We start from the raw sequence: 9538 nt of genomic DNA on the forward strand, positions 1-9538 counted from the left end.
GGACCGGGGGGCAGGTGGGGGCAGACCGAGAAGCAGACTCCCCACTGAGCAGGGAGTCTGACCCTGGGCTCACCCCAGGGCCCTGAGATCATGACCTAAGGTGAAGCCAGACTCTTAACCAACTTAGTCACCCATGGGCCCCCTTTCTGTTTTTAATTCATAAACTTCTTTATAGTCAAAAATGTCATGCTTTTGTAGGGAGGAAGAAATTTCCTTATTTGCTCCAGAATTCTTCCAGCTGGCTTAAGAATTTAATTGACATTAAACAGATCAACGGGAGAAAAAAATCCTACAAAGTTTTATTACACAGGCATGGAGGCCCAGTAGGGAATTTGAGACCCAAGGAAATGACCAAGGCAGGCAGGTTTGTTGTTTTCTGGGCAGAGGCAGGTTTTATACATTTTAGACAAAGACAATAACTGGTGAGAAATTGACAGGATAAAGACAACTGGGGTGTGGGAGCTTTAAACCAGCAGGAATGCTAAGTGGAATTTGAGCTGAGGTTGTAGATGAGTAAAAAAGCCACAAGGTTTCTTTCTACAGCTTTCCCGGCTTTGAAGTCCCATCTGCGCGGCTAAGGATGTCTTTTTACTTCGCAATACAGGGAGGGCACCTCTCCCGCAGGAGACTCGGTACCTGCTTGTGGGAGGACAGAGGACAGCCTGGGTGCCCTCGCACCCGCTGTTTCCCAAGCAGCTTCATATCCAGATAAATCCATGTACCATTGCGGCACATTTTGGAGTGTCCTCCCTGGGCCCCCACAGTCTCTTCCTCTAAAACTCCCCTGGGATGTTTACAGACTACTAGCTGAGCTGGGGACTGTGGAGAGAGAAATCCAGGTAGTAAATGAGTAAAAAGAACATAGATTAGAATGAAGATGAATAAAGGGGGTGAAGAGGAATGGGAGGTCCAGGCTTCCAGCTATGGAATGAATAACCCGAGAATAAAAAGCACAATGTAGGGAATATCATCAATGGTGTCGCAATAGCATTGTAATGGTACAGTGAGAAACTGACAGACAGTAGCGATCCCTGTGGTGAGCATAGCGTACTGTATAGAGTTGGCAAATTACTGCGTTGTGCACCTGAAACTAATGTAACATTGGGTGTCATCTGGACTCAAAACATTTGGGGGAGGGAAAAAAAGCATGAGGATGAATAAACAGAAAAGAACACATTTCCCCACACATCATGAAACCAGTCCCACAACCCTCAAAATAGATCAGCCCTGTCAAATGTCTGCGTTTCATTTATCTAATGGTAAGTATTAATTCTTTTTTTAAAACAGATTTAAATTAGATATGCATCTCACTGGGTTTACCTAAAAGCAGGTTTTCCCTGATGAGTGGGCGAGCGCCCCCTGCTGGGCAGACACTGTATCTGGAACATCATGATACGCGGATTCCCACAGTCTGAGCTGTTACCTTGGGACTAGAGTATTTTCAAAGCCTGCATAGTGGTATTGAACCCGTGTTTCATTACCAGAGAGATTTAGGATTGCCTTTTCTAGTTCACAATCTCTGAAATTTAGGAATAAGATCCTTAATGCTGACAAGAACTTGGAATTCTGATGCAGCAGCAGGTTTTCTATGAGTTTTCAACAGGCATGTTTGTGTGGCACAATTTTATGAACAAGTGTAATTTGGCGGGCATTTAAGGTGGCACACTCAGTGACAGAGAGCCAGAAATCCAAAGGCCATATATGGCCGTGGCCATTCAGGCGGGAACCCTCTCTATGCTTTGCTGCCACATGAAAAAGACCAGTGTCTTTTTATAGTGTGGTTTACAGACAAGGTTAAGTTGGAGACTGATTTTCAAAGTCTGGAGTGTTCCATGACCTTTGCCATTGATAGTGTCGATATCTTTCCCTCTCCATTTTTCTTATGATCCTGTCAGTCTGTGAGAGCAGAATAAGTTGCAAAACAGCTGATGTGAGAGGCTTGTGGCGTGGCTCTGGCGGCTAGGAAGGGTGGTTTTGTCACCCAGCCACGTAAGCCCAGATTTTCGATCCACATTTTTGGGTGTCTTGGCTTTGGTCAACACAGTTCCTTCCTCTGAAACTTTTCTGGGAGTTTCACACATTCAACATTGAGCTGATAGATGGTTTCATCTCCTTAAACCAGTCTCTCAGTCTTGGCAGTGGGTCAGTTCAGTCAAATTCACTTCAGGAGGCGGTGATGCAGGTGTGTTCTCAAAGTTAAGCCTCTGCTTCAAATGATCAGATAATAAATAAGAGGCAACTCAGGGGCACCTGGATGGCTCAGTCAGTTGAACACCAAACTCTTAGTTTCAGCTCGGGTCATGATCATGGCCCCCCATGTTGGGCTCCACGCTCAGAGGGGAGCCCGCCTGAGATGCTCTCTCTCCTTCTTCCCCTCTTCCCGATTGCTATCTCTCTTTCTAAAATAAACTCTTTTTTAAAGATTTTTTTCATTTATTTGACAGATAGATATCACAGGTAGGCAGAGAGGCAAGCAGAGAGAGAGGAGGGAAGCAGGCTCCCTGCTGAGTAGAGAGCCCGATGTGGAGTTCGATCCCAGGACCCTGGGATCATGACCTGAGCTGAAGGCAGAGGCTTTAACCCCCTGAGCCACCCAGGCACCCATAAAATAAGCTCTTTTTTTAAAAGAGTCAATTTTATGCAAGCTGGTGCAACCATGGAGGTTCCTCAAAAAGTTGAAAATGGAGCTACCCTATGACCCAGCAATTGCACACTGGGTATTTACCCTAAAGATACAAACGTAGTGATCCAAGGGGGCACGTGCACCCAAATGTTTATAGCAGCAATGTCCACAATAGCCAAACTATGGAAAGAACCTAGATGTCCATCAATAGATGAATGGATAAAGAAGATGTGGTATATATACACAATGGAATACTATGCAGCCATCAAAAGAAATCTTGCCATTTGCGACGACGTGGATGGAACTAGAGGGTATCATGCTTAGTGAAATAAGTCAATCAGAGAAAGACAACTATCATATGATCTCCCTGATATGAGGAAGTGGAGATGCAACATGGGGGGTTTGGGGGGTAGGAAAAGAATAAATGAAACAAGATGGGATCGGGAGGGAGACAAACCATAAGTGACTCTTAATTTCACAAAACAAACTGAGGATTGCTGGGGGGAGGGGGGTCGGGAGAGGGGGGTGAGGTTATGGACATTAGGGAGGGTATGTGCTATGGTGAGTGCTGTGAAGTGTGTAAATCTGGCGATTCACAGACCTGTACCCCTGGGGATAAAAATATATTATATCTTTATAAAAAATAAATAAATAAATAAAAAAGTCAATCCTATGGCACACAGCAATTGGATAAAATACACTTTTGTGAATAAAGTTATTTATCTTGTCCAGAATTTAAAATCTTTCAGCGAGTACTTTTATATTTTCTTCCATGTTTATTTGCATAAATTTAATAAGAATCTGCTCTCCTAGTAACAGGACACAATTGGAAACACTTGTCATATTACCAAGCCTCTGACTGAAATGTCATATTCGAAAGGAGACATGCACAGGCTCAGATATGACCAGACCGCTTTAAAGAACTCAGGCAGACTTTATGGAGCCAATCAAGCCACTTGGAAAAACAGCTTGATACTTATAGCTGAGTCTGTAAGCAAGGCAGGCAGCTTTTCTACACTGCAGACAGAGAGACAATAAATTCATGATGAATTAATAGGATAAAGAAAACAGATGTTTGCGAGCTTTAATTAGTAAGGAATCCTAGGAAACCTTTTTTCTCTTAAGCTACGACTTACAGCAATTTAATAATCAGGCCAAGTTAAAAAAACAAAAACAACTTGATTTCGCAAATAAATTGGTCTTAACTTGGCTGTCCTTGGTAAAAAGGAGGGTGATTATAGAGAAAATATAGTGTTTCAATAACACGCCTCTGCGGATATTAGATTCGGATAGGGTTCCCTATAAACGGGACTAGATCCTAATTTCTTCTAGTTTCCTCCAAAGCCTGACTACAATTCTCCAAACTAACTTTTTCCATTTTTTCCCACCCTTGGACTTGGAATCATTGGATCACTAAAAGTACCTTTTTTCCTGAAGCCCTGCAAATTTCATATGAACGACCTATATTCAAAAGTTCTTTCCGTCAGTCTCACTGTAGATGAAGCACATTTGCAGGAAGATTTTGTAAAAGCATCTGAGTAAACCTATACTTGTCTGTAAATGATAAAAGACTTAAAAACAGCCATGATTAAAGACCTGATGAGCGATCATTACAATGTAATTGATAAGGAAATTGGTTATTTCTGTGACACACAACAGTTCAAGTAAAAATATGTCAGGACATATCAGATTTCTAGGAGTTTCATACAGTTTCTAGAACACTTATTTTAATAACACTCTGCATAAATATAATCTAGGAGTGCTTAGTATCCCCTACTTGACAATGCCTCATATGTAATTTAACATACCAAATAAGTCATATTAGTGTAATAGCCCCTTTTTTTTTTATAAAGAGACCAAATCTCTTGAAAATGTTGCAGGGATCCTCTGGAATATTGTAGTTACATTGTGGTCAAATACTTCATTTTAGAATTTGATTTTGGAAAGTTTGTGTTAAAAAATAAAAAATATTTGAACATTTGATTAAATAGGATCATAGATCACTATGCAACAATATTTATCTATTCAACTGAAGTGATAATAAAAGGTTTTGGTTGGTTGGTTGTTTTTTTTTAAGAAAAGTAAGTGTTTATTCCTTTGTTTCACAAATAAAGTGGGCTGAATTGGTTGCTTTTTTGGTGATTAGTCAAGGACCTCCTTGTGTCTGTTGATGGTAGAATGGGGCACTGATGCAACAGTTGGGTAACCTATCTGCAAGACATGCTCACTGCAGACACCCTCCAAGAAGCCAGAGTGCAGTTTCCTCTGTGATGTCAAGCACTTCAAGGTTGTAGATGCTGCTGTAGTCAAACACCTTCTGGATGACCAGCCCAAAGGAGAAGAGGGCATCTCCTCTTCATAGTTCAGCATGCTCAGTTGTGCAGCTTCACTGGGTCCCAATCTGTCTCCAGTCTTAATCAGTTGTGCCTCGCTCAGGATTTCAATGGTGCCCCTGGAGATTTTAGTGGTGATGTTGAAAGTCTGGAAGAAGGTCTTCTCTGGCCCCAGACCAGTGTGGTGGGCTGCCACAGTGACTTCACTGGGACTAGGGCACTAGCACAGGCGGCAGCTTGCACCTTATTGGTCGGAAGCATGTTCCAGTGTGGGAGGCCGCAATAAGGCTTGAGACGAGGACCAAACCAGGCCCTGATTTGTGCCTCCTTTAAAGTCCGAATAACCGGGGCGCCTCGGTGGCTCAGTGGGTTAAAGCCTCTGCCTTCGGCCCAGGTCATGATCCCAGGGTCCTGGGATCGGGCCCCACATCGGGCTGTCTGCTCCGCAGGGAGCCTGCTTCATCTTCTCTCTCTCTCTCTCTCTCTCTCTGCCTGCCTCTCTGCCTACTTGTGATCTCTGTCTGTCAAATAAATAAATAAAATCTTAAAAAAAAATAAAAAAATAAAGTCCGAATAACCTAACAAAAGGTTTAGGATGGGAAAAGTTGAGTAGCACTGAGAAAGGGTCTATGCTATGTGTTATGCGCTTGCCTACGTGACTTCCCACAAGCTTGCTAAACAAATGAGAACAATTCAGTTGGGGTTGTAAGTTCATGGCTGGTCCTTGCTGCCCTAGTACAGCCCATAAATTACTTTCAGGTTTGCTGCATCAATACAGGACAATTGTACTGGCATCAGCCATTTGGCGTCATGAGGTCTGCTTATAGTTAATTGTGAAACTTATTATGGGAACTCGTGCTTATTTAACTAGACACAGATGTATTGCTTCTCCTATTATCACTATATATATGGCCTTAATGCTTTGAATAAACTCAGCACTGTTGGACATCCTCCTCAGTGCTCCTCCTGCCCCCCATCTCTCTGCTTCTCGAGTTCTTTTCTTCATCCTCTTACCCTCACGTTCCTGGTCGACTTGTCGCGCCGGCCGCTACATTCCTGATCTCAGTGAGGTCCTCCTTGGTGAACCCAAAGCCCACATTCACCCAGATATGAGGCACTAGTTCCTCCAGAGCTCAGTTGTTCTCCAGATGCCCTCAGATGATCTTGAACATCATGGTGTCCTTGCCCATCAGCGCCACAGCCTTCCCATGGAGGGACATGCAGATCTGCTGTGTCTCCTTGGAACCCGCTTTGTCTGCTCCACAATGAAGCATTTGGATGATAATTCTGAATGATCTTAAGGAAGTAGTTGGATTTCCAGGTCATTCTGTCTCCCAGGCATCATGGTGGTGAATCAGAGACTGCCATGCAGGGATGAAAAACGATGTTACTCTCACAATGACACCTGGAGAGAAGAGGGCCAACAGTAAAAGATTTTTTTTTTTAAAGATTTTATTTATTTATTTGAGAGAGAGACAGTGAGAGAGAGCATGAGCGAGGAGAAGGTCACAGAGAGAAGCAGACTCCCCGTGGAGCCGGGAGCCCGATGCGGGACTCGATCCTGGGACTCCAGGATCATGACCTGAGCCGAAGGCAGTCGTCCAACCAACTGAGCCACCCAGGCGTCCCAACAGTAAAAGATTTTAAAGACAAATGCAGGTTACACAGTAATGAACAAAATTCAGGTCTTTTAAAAAATATTTTATTTATTTATTTGACAGAGAGAGCGGGAGAGCACAGCAGGGGGAGCAGTAGAAGGACAGGGAGAAGCAGGCTCCCCACTAAGCAGGCAGGGAGCCCAGTGCAGCTCGATCCCATGACCCTGGGATCATGACCCGAGATGAAGGCAGACACAACCATCTGAGTTACCCAGGTGCCCCCAAATTCAGCTATTTTAATATTAAGACTCAGTTTTCTTGAATAATCTGATAAAGACAAACATTAGAACTTTGTATATCTAGACCATTAGCCTTCACATCAAATGCAAGGAAAAACTTTGCTTATAATTTTTTTGTCATAAGCATACCAACAATGTAAGAAAATTTTTTGTCCTTTTTTACAGAGAAAAAAACTAAGTTCTAATTTTGCATCTGTATCCTTTTGATGTTAAAACTCATTCTTCAATAAAACCTTAAATAAAAGCTATTTTGGCATGGCTTGTGAGAATCCGGGCAGGTTTTTTTGTTTGTTTCAATGGCAGTGTTTTGATGGCACCACTTCATAAGGTCCTTCCTAGGGAGGTGACAGCACATGCTTTCTTCTAACGACCTTGATGTCTGCTTGGTCTTCTGGCTGAAAGGTGTGGCAAGCCTCAGCAGTTGGTGGAGGTCATGCCTCTTTTACCTGTTGGTAATGTGCTTCAGGTAGATGAGGTAGTCCCTGTCTAGAGTTAGTCATAACATCATGTTTTTCACTTATTCCATGAATGGAAGGCTTAGAGATGTCAGTAGGCTTTGACAAGAAAACACTATTTCTAAAGAGATTGATCTATGTCTCCTATTTGGTGAACTGTGGATCCTAATAAGGGTCAGAGTTAATGTTGCTGGCCATTCATACTTAATTTCTTGGTAGTTTCCTACAGTTCTTCTCATGTCTAGACTTTTACATTTCTTTTGCCTTAATGATTGAGGATGACATAGGGTATGAAGTTTTAACATGTACCCAAGAGTTTTTGCAAGTGGGTGGCTTATCTCTGCTATCAAACGAGTTCCTTTTTTCTGACTTAATCTATAAAGGAATGGCAAAATGAGGGATGGTCTCAGTATTAATTTCTTTTTTTATTATTTTTTTATTATTATTTTTTAAAGATTTTATTTATCTATTTGTCAGAGAGAGAGCAAGCATAGGCAGACAGAATAGCAGGCAGAGGCAGAGGGAGAAGCAGGCTCCCCGATGAGCAAGGAGCCCGATGTGGGACTCGATCCCAGGACGCCGGGATCACGACCTGAGCCGAAGGCAGCTGCCCAACCAACTGAGCCACCCAGGCGTCCCTCAGTATTAATTTCTTTACTACTGCTGTGGCATCAGCATGTCTAGTCAGAGAGCATCAGCTCATCCATTAAGCATATAGACAATGACCAAACAGTGAGAGTAGCCCCAGGCTAGGGACAAATCTATAAATCCAACTGAAGTGGGCCTAGGAGGACTTCTTGGGGTATGCTGATGATTTCTAGGAATCTGCTGACATTTACAAGTAGCGCACTGTGAAATAATCTGGTCAGGAATGCTGTAGATGCTAAGGCAAAAACATTCTTTTAGTTCCTTAATTATCTTTCCACGTGTGTCAATTTGGTGGGAGATAAGTACAAACCAAATGGTTTAAAGAAAAGGATGCTCTAGGAAGTCCATCTGACCCACGATATAATCCCTCTCATGGTTATTTGGCACCTTTTATATCCAACTGTCTTTGGAAGACTATGGGGCATTTGTTGGATAATTAAAGGTGTCGGTCTGGGATAAAGGTAGGGTTAACACATGGGTGGAGAGAGGATCAGGAGGTCTGCCTGGGGTGGATTCTTAGCAGCTCTGGCAGCCCTAGCATCTTCTAAAGGTATAACATCAGCTTTCTCAGTACAGGCTGAGCAGTGAAGAACAACGATTTTAGAAGGGGGGTGGAGAGCAGTAATAGGTCCTCGGTTGTAACCTCACCAGCAATGGAAGTGAGATGAAGGAGCATTAGTTAAAAGAGATTGTTTGTAAGGGATCTGTCACCATGTAGAGAGGGGCTGTGTTTTAGGAATATGTAAGAGAGCAGGCACCTCGTAGGGACACACAGGCGACTAAGGGAGCTTGATGTCAGAGTGCTGGCTCTGTCAATTAAGGCAGCAGATGCGACCATGCATAAGCATGGGGATGCCAGCAGGTCTGCTGGGCACAAGAAATATGCTACTGCCGCATCCGAGAGGCCCAAGTTTGTCCCAGAATTTCATGACAGTATCAATGAAACGGCTTGTCAAAATGAGGTAAGCTGAGAGCTGGGGGGTGGACAGCTCCAGTGTTAAAGCTTCAAAGGAGGTGAACGCCTCTGGAGTCCAGGAACTAGGCTCTGGATTGATGTCTGATTGGAGAGCATATAAAGGTTTCTCAAAAATTGAGAAATTAGGAACTCTTTCGAGGCAACAGCCAGCTGCCTCTAAAAATTTACTTAACTGTGTTTTCATTTTGGGGAGAGGGATGGACAAAATTGACACAAGATGTGGAGTGAGATTTTGAACGCCGTGAGGTATCTCCTAAAAGGTCTCATCATCCTAAATAGATAACAGTGTCCGCACTCTTTCAAGTTTAGGTGTGGCAGGTTTATGGCCTCACTCAGCTAGTGCCTTCAGTGAATGAAGGAGCTCCCAGCTTCGTTTAATTACAATCTAAAACATCATTATACATTGTACCAGAGGGAGTCTTGGGCAAAGGTTATAGCATCTAGATGGGTTTTAAGGACTTGGCGAAATATTAAGGAAGACTCACAATATCCCTTGGGGTATGCAAATCCAGGTTAATTGTCTCTATTTTATTTTATGTTATTTTTAATTTAAATTTAGTTAGTTAACATGCAGTGCAATATTGCTTTCTGAAGTAGAATTCAGTG

At 42.9% G+C, this 9538-nt stretch overlaps 1 pseudogene; it reads right to left on the bottom strand.

Moving 5' to 3' along the window:
• Positions 1-4765: 4765 nt before the first annotated feature.
• Positions 4766-6282, bottom strand: LOC125082961 (60S acidic ribosomal protein P0-like; annotated as a pseudogene).
• Between the last annotated feature and the right edge of the window lie 3256 nt (positions 6283-9538).

Source organism: Lutra lutra, chromosome 13, assembly GCF_902655055.1.
Source record: "Lutra lutra chromosome 13, mLutLut1.2, whole genome shotgun sequence".
Taxonomy (NCBI): Eukaryota; Metazoa; Chordata; class Mammalia; order Carnivora; family Mustelidae; genus Lutra; species Lutra lutra.